The sequence below is a fragment of the Hemiscyllium ocellatum genome, chromosome 4 (assembly GCF_020745735.1).
Source record: "Hemiscyllium ocellatum isolate sHemOce1 chromosome 4, sHemOce1.pat.X.cur, whole genome shotgun sequence".
NCBI classification, from domain to species: Eukaryota; Metazoa; Chordata; class Chondrichthyes; order Orectolobiformes; family Hemiscylliidae; genus Hemiscyllium; species Hemiscyllium ocellatum.
In genome coordinates this window covers 59,950,557-59,964,394 of record NC_083404.1, presented here as the reverse complement: position 1 = coordinate 59,964,394, position 13,838 = coordinate 59,950,557, and the positions used below count along the sequence as shown (strand labels likewise).

The following is a 13,838-nucleotide window of genomic DNA, read 5'->3' as shown; positions in this document are numbered from 1 at the left end:
AAGAGTTAGGAGTTAACTGACTTGTAAATGTACAGTATATCCCCATGTCCGCATTCGCAGTCTCACTGCAGTCATGTGTGAAGAAACACAGTCTATCAGCCACATGGAGAACAGACTTAAACACACTCAATGAAGCTCCACCACAGAGTCTACATTGTGATTGTCTCTAACTTACAGGAACCAGGAAACACAACACCTTCAGTGAGAGGTGAACCATCAAAAGCAAGATTCTTCTAGATCTTTGAATCATCAGCTATGTTGAAGAAGTGATGTTTTTCCACACTGCCATACATTCTCACTTAGTTTTTCAAAGGGCAAAATATCAAAAATAATTTATTTTTTTCCTCCTGAACATTAGCTTCAACAACAAGCTGCAATTAAATAATACCTCTAATAAAGAAACTTCTCAAAGTATTTCATAAATGTGAGAATGCCAACAGTCACAATCACAGCAGGAGCGATCAGGACTAAGATCCAAACATTCGTCAAAGAGGCAAATTTTACTGAAGCATACTTAAGGACAGTCAGGACTGGGTTGAAAAAATATCCCAAAGTTAGAAGATCTGTAGGGAAAATAGACAAAACAATATTGGAAGGGCCGACAGTGATCAGATATATTTCAGAAGAGGATAATAAGGTGTACTCAAGTAATAGAAATGTTATGGGCAGAACTAAGAAATGTAGAAGGATTTGTAAAGTATTATACAAAGTAGTTTATATTTCCCAGCTAAGCAATGCTGAATTGTATAAATGCAGAGATAAAAGAATTGATGCAAAAGTGAATGGGTTTGAATAGTGATCTTAACTTACAAATAGATTGGGATAATCAGATTAGCATTTGTCAGAAAGCAGCAAAGTTCCTGAGACTGTTCAGATAGATTTCTGCCCCCACATTTTCTAGGACCAATGACGAAACACCCCACATTAGATTTTGTAATGAATAATGAGCCAAATTTTGTTAACAATGCAACAAGGTATCAAATTGCTGTGTTATGTCTCATGGTCATCTTCTTAGGAGACCTGCATGTAACATCATCACTACATCATAATAGGTGACCTTAGAGAATAAAGATCTCACATCCATTTTACCTCGAATCACCTGAAACACGACACTCTATGGAAACATGCTGTTCTGTCATAAACTAATCGCACTTTTTATACTCTCAGCCACAGTCTGAGGGCTATAATGTTTGTGCAGAATGGTAAGTTTTAATAAAGGTCAGTTGGATTCTACAGTGCCACAATATCCATACCAAATTTATGTTGTTATGAGAGACAACATAAGCATTGCGTGAGCAAGTAAAATACGCTGTTGGAGGCAAACTTGCATCACATATTGCCATTGCAATATAACTGAAGAAGAAATAGCTACTAAGTTTTTAGATTTATGTAAGATTAGGAAGTAAATATGTCAAACATGTCTCTCTCATGGGATGGAGACTATCTTCAGTAAGGTGTTCTGAAACTAATTTAACTGCGTACAGTCGGTTTTGTACCTATAAAGCAAGCAGCTTGCCCAAAACAAAAACATGGAGAACGGAAGAGTTAAGAAACAATATAAACCTAAAGGACAATTGATGAAAATATTTAAAAATTACATGTACAGGCAAATCAAAATGATATAAAGAAAAACAATGGAGCTTCATCCCACTCTTTTGTATATTATCATTAAGATGGTTTTGCTTGTATATCACATTTTCTTGTCATACTAACTTTTTGTAGCTGTTACTATGTTTTGCACTAACAATCATCCAGCAGTATGTCCAAAAAAGAAGAAAATGGTGGAGATGTGGATTGTACTTTGAATCAACATACCATATATCCCAACAAAGCAAGCATTGAATCAAGGACATATTCATTTCAAGGATGTGAAGTATCATAGCTACTTTCAGTCACTACGCACAAGTAAAACACAGTTGCAGTACAAATAATTCTTAAAAATGATACATATTTTCTACATTTTAAATCATTAAGTCCAAAAATCTTTATTGCTCTTAGAAGTTTTTAAAAGAAATAAAATGCTTTCAGAGATGTATTTTGTGTAAAAGCAGAATGAAATAGCCAAAAACAAATTCATAGATTGGAAAACCACAATTGCAAGTCAAAGATAGCATTGGACCATTAGCCACACATACAGTCATTAACTTCCACAACAGTATTTAACTTACACAACAGTCTGCCAACTGTCACAATAAGCATATGTGAAGCAGGCAATTTGTAAGGACAGAAATACTTCACTTCCAGAATTAACTTTAAATTGTATAACATACACATAAAAGCTCCCTGCAGCATCAGACAAGGGTCACCTATGCAGCATTTTTGGGTTAAATTGTGACATAATAAAATTCACGACTTTTGTTACATGAAAACAATCAGTGATTTTTTTAAACAAGAAATAAACTACTTTTAGGGGTGTATTTTGCGTAAAAGCAAAATAAAAGAGCCAAAAACAAGTTCACAAATTGTGATACCACAAGTACAAGTCAACATTAGCAATGGACTGTCAACCACATGTACAGTCATTAACTTCCACAGCAGTGTTTAATGTACACAATAGTCTGCCAACTGTTACAATTAGTCTGTGTGAAGTAGGCGATTTTTAAAGACAGTAATACTTCAACAATTAACTTTAAGTTGTATAACATACACAAAAAGCTCCCTGTAGCATCAGACAAGGTTCACCTATACAACATATCTGGATTAGACTGTGACATATTAAAATTCATTGCTTTTGTTATGTGAAGTGAACCAATGAATGCTTTTTAACAAATATTTTCATCAAGAAAGGAAAAACCAGAAGAAGTTTTGATTAGTTTCCTTCTTTTATACCGACACAACCAAAGGAATAATGTCTGATTTCTCAGCATGGAGTAGTTTGTGGCATCTTTCTTTAAAGAAAAGCTAATTTGTAAGTTAAGAAATGCAACATTGTGAAGAAACTCAATTCACAGAAAACACCCTCCACTCCATTGGAATGCGCTAAAAGCAAGAACTGAAAATTATGAATGCAGAATGGGTGACAAATCATTTACTTACCAGGCAATAAAAAGTCAAAATTACCCTTTCTTTGATGAAGATAAAAAGACAGCTGCCATTTTAGTTTCAACGCTAAATATTACTATCAAATAACGTAAAAAAAAAACGCTGGATAAAATTACATGAAAAGCTATCGGTTTACTTTTTAAAGCAGAGTCTGAGTGAGCAAATCTCAGATAAGTTCTGCACAAAGAAACCAATTACAGAACAATGTCATATGTAGAATATGCCTATGTCAATATGTCGATGGAATTGTCCCATTACCAATACAGATACAGGCGAAGCAATTCTATGCAATGTGTAATCCAAATACCACACTGGTGTGCACTTTGAGACATTTGCATTCACAATGCAAACATAAGCTATCCAGTTCTTTCAATGTTAAGCTCCAGACATTTTCTTCAATGATTTCAGCAGAATTACATTAAGAATTGCAAAAATCACAGACTGATCAGTTTATGTATTGCAGCTATGGGAGCACCATAAGGAGGCGTTTGTGCAGCTGACCAAAATGAGATCGAAACGATGGACTTTAAGACACATCTTAAAGGATAAAGGATTGAACCTAGGCAACAAGGAACAATTTCAGGATTTCAACTCTAACCAGCATGGTCAATGGAAGGACAAAGGAAATTGAGGTCGGGGAGTTGGCTACTGGGAGAGGCAAACAATACACCAGATTTAGAGTCGAAAAGTGTGGTGTTGGAAAAGCACAGCCAGTAAAGGTGGCATCCAAGGAACAGGAGAATTGACATTTTAGGCATTAGCCCTTCATCAGGAAAGGATTTAGAAAGAATTCAAAGTTTTCAGAGGGTGAGGGTGGAGATGATTAAGGAGATCATGGAGATATTCAAGAACAGGAATGATGAAAAGGAATGCTGGTCTGGAAGTCTATGTATAATGCGAGCACTTAGGTTATGACAGTGATCACAGAAGGTTGTAGGTAGCTAAGTGAACTTGGGAACTCATTTAAAGTTCGAACAGGAACCACAACAACGAGCACCCGAGCTACAAATCTTCTCCCAAACTTCAATTATTTAAGTTCGCAAAAAAAAATCAAATGGCATGGGTGCTCAATTTCCAATCTGTTTTGCACGCATTCAGGTTGGAAGTTGAGGTGCAGGCAGGAGGGGATGGGAACTCTTTACTGACTTTGAGCTGACCATATTTCTGATGGAGCAAGACCCTGTTCCTTTATGTGTTTTAAAAACTATCAGAGTGGCTATTAATTCCTCTTAAAAGACAGATAAGATGTGTGGAATTGTTGAGCTGTCAATCCATTTTAATTAGCAACTCACTTAAAAATAACAAAAAGACAGACTGCTTTTCTGTTTGTCCGATTTGAAGAAATTTGTTCTTAAAGTTATGTCAACAAAATGTGCTTGAAATTGCAATGGTCATCATCATAATATTATGAATGCTCAACTGCTTTCCACAACCTATAACAATAAGGGGCTATGATTTTTAATTCGATTGGTAGCTCAAAGAGGTTATTAAGGAGCAAGCTGTCTTTGATGTGTGGTTAAGAGTAAAAATGTTTGCTCTATATATATATATATATAGAGCAAACATTTTTACTCTTAACCAAACATCAAAGACAGCTTGCTCCTTAATAACCTCTTTGAGCTACCAATCGAATTAAAAATCATAGCCCCTTATTGTTATAGGTTGTGGAAAGCAGTTGAGCATTCATAATATTATGATGATGGCCATTGCAATTTCAAGCACATTTTGTTGACATAACTATATAAAAAATGAGATCTGCAATAGATATTTAGAACTTTATTTCATTCCAGCATGGCTTCTGAGGTCTCCCAGTGGTAGATACTGGGCAACTTGGCATGGATGTTTAAAGGAGGGATGGAGTGTCACAAGTTAGGACTCAATTGGGACACAACCTGCAAAAGGGTGTGGGAAGTGTACAATGTGCTGATTTGACATGAATTGTACTTATTTAGTATAGGTGCGTTAAAGGTGTCAAGTGGATAATTGGAGGGCATGAGCTGGCATGGAGGGTATTAAGGAGGGTGAGGAATCTGCATTGGCATTGGATAAGCATGAGAAGTGAGCAAAGGGAAGAGAGTGTGTGGGGAGTTAGAAGTAAGAGGGGTAAATGATTAAGGCAACAGGGATTAAGTCTCATGGAACTGGGACATGCATTTTAAATAATGTCCTTCAGCACTCAACAGCATCTGGGCTGCGTCAATCAGCATTTGGCTATTGGTGGGCTTAACTCCATCACAGAGTCATGTCTCCCACTCAGAATTACAATCTTGCCATTTAGGACAGCTTTTCCCAAAGGGGGGTGCAGCAAATCATGAGCTTTCCCAGCTTTGGACAACCATCTTGGAAGCGAAAATCCAGACTAAGGAACCTGCAAAGGGTATGGAGCTAAGTGATTTTAGTGGGAAGTATTGGCACATGTAGTATGATGTGAAAAAATATGAATTATATGAATGTATATTTTTTTTAAACTTGAGCTGGAGGAATAAAAGAAGCAGAATAATACTTGGAGACTGTAGAATGCTGCAGTATTGTGGGGTGTCTTTATACATGAATCACAAAAGACTAGCATGCATACAATGTGAAAGGAAGGATATGTGATTGTAGGCCTTTTCTGCTATGAGAATTGAATTGTGCATTTGTGAGACCACAACAGAAATGCTATGTACAATTTTAGCCTCCTTACTTAAGAAGGGTGCACTGAGAACAGTTCAGAGAAAGTTCACTGAATGTATTCCTGGACTGGTACAATTGTCTTGTGAGGAAAGGTTATGCAGGTTGACCTATGCTCATTAGAGCTGAGAAGAATAAGAAGTGATCCTGGTCAAACATACAGGATTCTGATAGGGTTGACAGGGTGATGTTTCCCCTCACAGGGGTAGGAAGCTGGGCATTAAGACTTTAAAAATAAGGAGTGTTCCAAGATGGAAATGAGAAGGAATTTCCTCACTGACAGAGCTGTAGTCTTTGACATTCTCTACCTCAGACTGAAGGGTAAGTCATAGAATATATTGACATGAGCTAGATGAGGATATGAGGCCACAGTCAGATCAACCATAATTTTACTGAATGAAGGAGGGTGCTCATTAACTTGCTCCTGCTCCTGTTTCTTATCTTCAATGCGTTTCCAAACGTGCTAGGCTAGATTTTACAAGTCTGGTGAAAAAGCTGAGAACATAGCTGATGGAAAGCTCCAACAAATAATTTTGAATGTAAAATAAATTCAATTATTTCTCCCTTAATTAAAATGCCTGGAGGCCCTGCAAAATAAATAGGGAAAAAACATTACAAGTAGCAATTAAATTTCAGTGTCTGGAAAAATCACAGCTCATTAAAACAATGCCTTTAACTCCAGTTTTAAGAGAAAGAACAAGATATATTCAGAAATATCACTTTAAGTCATGCTGTTTTGCAAATCTGCATCTATCTGTCAATGAGGGAAGTTGACAAGTGACAACGGTTGAGCTGGCCTATTAACAAGATAAAAAGATTTAAAAGACTGAATTGAAACAGCTAATTACTTTTCCTCATTTAAAACTGTAGCAATCACTCTACATTTCCACTTCAACAATGTTCAACTCTTTTGATGCAACAACTTGTGACATTAATTTTTATCATTTCACATTCAATATTATTGGCCCAGTGGTATGAATGAATTTGAATTATACAATTTTGTTCTTGCTACGAATATTAACTGCATCACAAGATTTCCTTTCATCACCAATCACCAATTTCAAATGGAAATTATTTCATCAAAGCTGGCTTGTATCACTAATAAAGATTTCCCCAAAGGTCCTTGACATGTGTCTGTATGCTCTTCATTAACTTTGGCAGCTCTTTAATCTGGGTTTCAAGGGGATGTAAGCAGTCAGTAACTTCTTGTGTAATTACTGGAGCTACTATGAAGGAGCTTCATTACTGCATCAGGTCAAGAACTTGCCTTTATTGTTAAACTCTTAATAAATTCAGGTATAAATCTTGCACAGAGGAATTGCTCCATTGCCCAACCCCAACTAATATTCTGAATCATAAAAGACTCCTCAGTAGATTATAAAGAATATGCAATTTAAACTAAGTATGTAACACTTCATGGATGATGCTACTTTAAAATTAGCAAGAATTTATCATTTCCTAAGGGCTAGATTTTCAATCATCTGAACCATTGATAAATAAGATCTCCTCCTTGGAATGGCAGCGCCTTCTCTTGTTCTCCTCAGCTGTGGTGGGGAGTTGGTTTCTCAGTTGGTTGGATGGCTGGTCTCTGATGCAGAATGAAATCAAAAGTGCGCATTCACACTTGCTGAGACAGGTCTGCCTTCTTGACATTGTCCCTCATCTGAGGAGTGGTGACCTTCAAGTTAAACTCACAACCAATTGTTTCTCTATTTAATACGACAGCAGTTCTCTGCATCTATGGCTACAATTACTGATATGAGTTAGAACCTTTCATCTCCTCTGCAATTTACTTTACTTGCTTTTGTTATCTCGCTTAAGTTCCCACTCACATGCCATTCCACTTGAAAACCACCCCATTCCACACTAACAAATATTTACCCTCAAGGTTTTGTGACCACGCTAGGTAACATCATCAGTGAGCCTCCAGTGAAGCGCTGGTGTTATGTCCTGCTTTCTATTTATGTGTCTTGGTTTATTCAGGTGGGTGGTATAATTTCCAGTTCTTTTTCTCAGAGGATGGTAGATGGGGTCCAAATCAATGTGTTTTTTGATGGAGTTCTGGTTAGAATGCCAGACTTCTAGAAATTCTCATGTGTCTCTCTGTTTAGCTTGTCCTAAGAGGGATGTGTTGTCCCAGTCAAAGTGGTGTCCTTCTTCGTCTGAGTGTAAGAATACTAATGATACCTGGTAATGTCATTTTGTGGCTAGTTGGTGTTTATGTATCCTGGTGGCTAGTTTTCTGTCTGTTTGTCACAGTCCTTGCATGATATTTTGTAAATGACATTCATTTTGCCAATTGTTTGTATAGAGTCCTTTAGGTTCATTAGTCACTTTTATAAGTATGTTAATAGGTTTGTGGGCTACCATGATGCCAAAGGGTCTGGGTAATGTGGAAGTCATTTGATGATATTACCTAGTAGGGTGATAAAATGTCTGAAAACAAACCTTCCAGCTCAGAGAGCAAAATACAATCAGAATCGCAACCTGAACAATAAAACTTCTCAAAAATCACAAACTTAACCTTGACAGCAGTACCACTTCTGCCCAGATATAACCAGTTCAGTTTGTGTTGGACTCACCTCCCCCGGAACGAGTCCCAATGTCCCACAAATCTGAAACCCTCCCCTTTGCGCCACCTTTCTAGTTGATGTCGTGGTAGTGATGTGTACCCTGACCACTGGCTGTTCACCGTCCCTCTCCAAAATACCTGTAGGTGCTCCGAGTCATCTTTGACCGTAACATTAGGGAGACAACATATCATTCTGGAGTTTAATTTGTGGCCACTGAAACACTTATCTATGCTGTGGTTGTGGGTACATTTGCCAAGCTAGAAAGATGATTTGCAGATGTTTTGTCCCCTGTCTGGGCAATATCTTCAGTGCTTTGTGTGAAGTGATGCACTACAGTGTTTTCTGGAACTTATTTGGTTCCATTCCTGCTGCTTCCAGTTGCTGGTCCTAGTAGTTTGTTGTACTGGCTGGTATTTTGGGTCCAGTTCTATATGTTTGATGATGGAGTCTGTAGATGAGCGCCATGCTTCTGGAAACTCTCTGACTGTCCTCTATTTAGCTTGTCCTATCATCGTTGTGTTGTCCCAGTCGAAGTTGTGGTCTTTGTCATCTAAGTGTATGGCTACTAGGGACAGCTGATCACGGCATTTAGAGAGTAGTTGGTGTTTATGGATGTGGATTGCTAGTTGTCTGCCTGTTTGTCCTCTATAATGTTTTGCGCAGTCTTTGCATGGAATCTTGTAAATTATGTTTGTCTTACACATGGAGTATAGGATCTTTTGTTCTGGTGAGTTGTTATTGAGTGTGGCTGTCATTTTATGGGCTGTCATGAATCCAAATGATTGGAGTAGTTTGGCTGCCAGTTCTGAGATGTGGCTAGTGAGTTAGGTCGTGGCATGTCCATGTCGCGGTGTTTGTCTGCGAGGCATCTGTGGATGAAGTTGTGAGGTTCTTCCACTGCATCTCCTCCACTTCCCGCTCCTCCGCCCTTGAGCCCCGCCCCTCCAACCGCCACCAAGACAGAACCCCACTGGTTCTCACATACCACCCCACCAACCTCCGTATACAGCGTATCATCCGCCATCATTTCTGCCAACTCCAAACGGACCCCACCACCAGGGATATATTTCCCTCCCCTCCCCAATCAGCGTTCCGCAAAGACCACTCCCTTCGTGACTCCCTACCCAACCGCCACCCCCGGCACCTTCCCCTGCAACTGCAGGAAATGCAAAACTTGCGCCCACACCTCCCCCCTCACTTCCCTCCAAGGCCCCAAGGGATCCTTCCATATCCGCCACAAATTCACCTGCACCTCCACACACATCATCTATTGCATCCGCTGCACCCGATGTGGCCTCTTCTATATTGGGGAGATGGGCCGCCTACTTGCAGAACGCTTCAGGGAACACCTCTGGGACGCCTGGACCAACCAACCCAACCACCCCGTGGCTTAACACTTTAACTCTCCCTCCCACTCCACCGAAGACAGGCAGGTCCTTCGACTCCTCCATCGCCAGAACATAACAACATGGCGGTTGGAGGAAGAGCGCCTCATCTTCCACCTGGGAACCCTCCAACCACAAGGGATGAACTCAGATTTCTCCAGTTTCCTCATTTCCCCTCCCCCCACCTTGTCTCAGTCGATTCCCTTGAACTCAGCACCGCCCTCCTAACCTGCAATCCTCTTCCTGACCTCTCCGCCCCCACCCCACTCCGGCCTATCACCCTCACCTTGACCTCCTTCCACCTATCACATCTCCATCGCCCCTCCCCCAAGTCCCTCCTCCCTACCTATTATCTTAGCCTGCCTGGCACCCTCTCCTCATTCCTGATGAAGGGCTCTGGCCCGAAACGTCGAATTTCCTGTTCCTTGGATGCTGCCTGACCTGCTGTGCTTTAACCAGCAACACATTTTCAGCTCTTGGTGAAGACTGTCGAGGGGTGTTCTTGTTCTTCTCAGGTCGGGAGTGCTGCAGTGTGTTGTCACCTTTTTGAACAGGGTCCCAATGCAGCTTCTCTTGCGTGTTCAGGAACCAAATAAATTCCAGAAGACACAGTACCACAGTACTTCATAGTGATAAGTTGGAAATAGATATAGTGACCATATAGAAAATGGAGCTTAGAATGTTAACTAAAATGGCTGAAGCACATTGGCTGTATTGCCCAGCATGCTGAGCAAAACAAATTGCTAACACAGCAACTTGTAAGGATCCTTGCACAGGCTGGGTATACATGTCCAATCCCACAGATCTGAGAATGACATAGTACATAGCACTAGGTCAAAGGGCAGCCATCAGAGGAGTACTGGTGCCTTACGGTCTAGCTGTAACACAGTAATGAGGTTTGAATGTTTACATTTAAAAGCATCTCTGAGATTTGACTGTTATTTTGAAAAGCAAGAGAAAATAATGGGGACTAATGTCTGACTTTAAAGATAGTGTTAATATCTTAACCAGATGGCTGCTGGTGTCTGTGTGTTAGATTTAGAGCATTTTTGATGTGTAAGCTTACAATTAAGTATACTTTGATTAATATACTTTGCGATAGCTTAATGACACGGGACTCTGTATTGCGTGAGAAGTTATGTATAAATGTAACAACTTTCCCTGTCAACGGTGAGAGAATCCACTCTTTAGTACCCAGCGTGGTCTAAGTGGCTTTTCTCCCAGGATTGTTTGTATATTCGTATACTGACAGTCTTGAATAAAAACAGTGCTGTTGAAATGTGTTAATCAAGTGGTGGTTCTCTGTTCTTGGACAGGCGTTCACAGGAAGCCAGGTAACGTGGCTGAGCTTTCACAATAGGAGGCTCCAAAGCACTGAAAATGTCACCTAGACAGGAGACAAAATGCCTGCAAATCAACTTCCCAGCTCAGCGAATATACCCACAAACACGGCAAACGGCACCTGAACTACAAAGCTTTACGCAAACCTTGAACATCTATCTATTTCTTTTACAGTTGAATCCTCTATAACTTGTTAATTAATATCCTTTAGGGAAGAAAACTGCCATTCTTACCTAGTCTGGCCTGTATGTGACTCCATACCCACAGCAATATGGTTGGCTCCTAATTGCCCTCTGGGTAATTAAGGATAGGCAATCAATGTTGGCCTAACTAGAGAAGCTCCCATTCTGTGAATGAACAAAAAACAAACTGTTGTGGTTCCAGACTTTCTTCTGGTCTCCTGTGCAGCAGAGCCAACTGTGGTGCAACAAATTTGGCTGTTGCTGTTTTCTTCTGAGAGGCCATTCTGCCCAAAGTGGTATATCTGTTTTTCAGAGGATTGACCACAGGGGGTTCCTGCACTGTCTGCGTGGTCCTCTTACTCTGCCTGATAGTCAATCCATTTCCTTCCCTCCTGTGAAGTCTTAGCCAGCGGTGTGACCACATCCATGCATATACAGTTCTCTCAGCTTTGAGGATGTCCCATTGCATTCCCAAGCTGCTGCTCCAGCTCCAAAACTCAGGCTTCCAGAAGCAGCAGCTGGAGACATTTCCTGTACACGTTGGTCCCAGGCAGTGGAAATGTACTTGGCTTACCCCACAGAGGAGGAGTAGCACACCATGTCTTGGAGCTCTCCTGCCATGACTTATTCCCTGCAATTAAACCTTTAAAGACCCTTTAAAATGAAATAATATCAACTACTTTAGGATCCTTCTTCCTTGACTTTGTTAAATGTACAGCACTTACAAACTATAAGCAATAATAATCAGACAAATACTCACCATCTGTACTCATCTTATCATCAGAATCCACTTGCCCTCAGGAGCTCTGCCACTGGATTGAGTGGAGGTAACACTGAGCTGCTCCTCTCAAATTTTTCCCGCTGCTCTGCTTAGCTGCCCCTTGTCAGATTCACTATATGACCTCTGGATCGTTCCATTTTTTTCACTTATGCTCCAACTTCCCTAAGACCTTACTTTGATATTAAAGGACACCAATGAGAGAAAAGGAGGGACTGATCACCTCTTCCCTCTTTCATACTACTCCCCGTTACACCAAACTCCAGTTACACTCTGATGCAACAAAGCAGCACTCCAGTACAGACCTTACATACCATCGCCATCACTAGAGAAGTAGTATTAGACAAATGGGGTTAAAGGCACCTGGCCCTGATTGTTTGCATTCTAAAATAGTAGCTACAGAGATACTGCACGCATCAGTTTGATTTGATTTGATTTAATATTTATATATGTACCTAGGTATCGTGAAAAGTTGTGTTTTGTGTGCAGTACAGGTAGATCACACCATATGAAGTACATGGGGTAACAGAATAGAGCGAAAAATACAATGTTATAGCTGCAGGGGAGGTACACAGAGAGCAAGATCACCAATAAAATTAAAAACTGAGAGGCAGTGGGTGTAATTTTCCCAAAAATTCATCGACTCTAGAAGAGTACCAGAGGATTTGAAAAATGCCAATGTGATACCCTTATTCAAAAAGGAAAGAGGACAAATATAGGTCAATTAGTCTAATCCCCATTACTGGAAACAACACTGGAATCAACTACGAAGGAAGGACTGGCAGGACATTTGGAAAATCATAATCTAATCAAGCAGAGTCAGCATGGCTCAAGAATGGGAAGTCATGCTGATTAATTTACGAGAGGTTTTTGACAAAGTCTCAACCAGACTGGACAGTGGAGAACCAGCAGAAATGACTTATTTGGATTTTCAGAAGGCATTTGACAAGGTGTCTCACAAAAGGTTAAGTTATAAGATAAGAGTCCATGGTTTTGGAAGTAAGTTGTTATATAGTGTTCTCTTCCTGACATCCCCCGTAGATGATCTACTCCCACATTTGAGGTAGACATCAATGTGACTGAAGTCCTTGTGGCCTTATTTCAAACGTGAAGACAGATGAATGCATGACTGAGGAGCTGGTGTATGGGAGAAGGATTTACATTTTTGGATCATTGGAATCTCTTTTGGTAGAAGTGACCCGTACAAGAAGGACGGATTGCACGTAAATTGGAAGGGAACTAATATACTGGCAGGGAAATTTGCTAGGGAGGAGGAAGGTGGGGGGGGTTGGGACCCAGCGAGATAGTGAGGGAAGAGATCAGTCTGAGACTGGTACAGTTGAGAACAGAAGTGAGTCAAACAGTCAGGGCAGGCAGGGACAAGGTAGGACTAATAAATTAAACTGCATTTATTTTAGTGCATGGGGCCTAACAGGACCGTGTCGAGGTATGCAGAGATGAATACGGTGGGGCAGGAGCAGGCTGAGACAATGGATCGGCCGGAGCAGTCAGGTTTGTGGATTTTGGGCATGAGGTAGAAACAGGTGGTGCGGGGTTGTGGGTCTATGAGGTTGGAGGCGGTGGATGGGAGATCCCCTGAGGTGATGAGGTTTAGTGGTGGGAGGTGGGGTCATGGTCAAGGGGGTAGTAGGAGGAGGTGTCCGCAAGCTGGCGTTTAGCCTCAGCAATGTAAAGATTGGTGCGTCAAACTACCATCGCACCTCCCTTGTCTGACAGTTTGCGGTTCAGGCAGTCAATAGCGCGGCAGCAGTTGGCTATGAAGAGATCGAGGGTGGGTAAGACGCCAGCACGGGGTGTCCAGGTGGGTGGGGTGTGTTGGAGGCGGGAGAAGGGGTCATCAGAGGGT

At 40.7% G+C, this 13,838-nt stretch overlaps 1 protein-coding gene across 7 annotated transcripts in view; it reads right to left on the bottom strand.

Annotated features, from left to right (window-relative positions):
• Positions 1-13,838, bottom strand: part of LOC132813916 (coiled-coil domain-containing protein 102A-like) — a 615,752-nt gene that overhangs the window by 211,985 nt on the left and 389,929 nt on the right. The window lies entirely within an intron of this gene.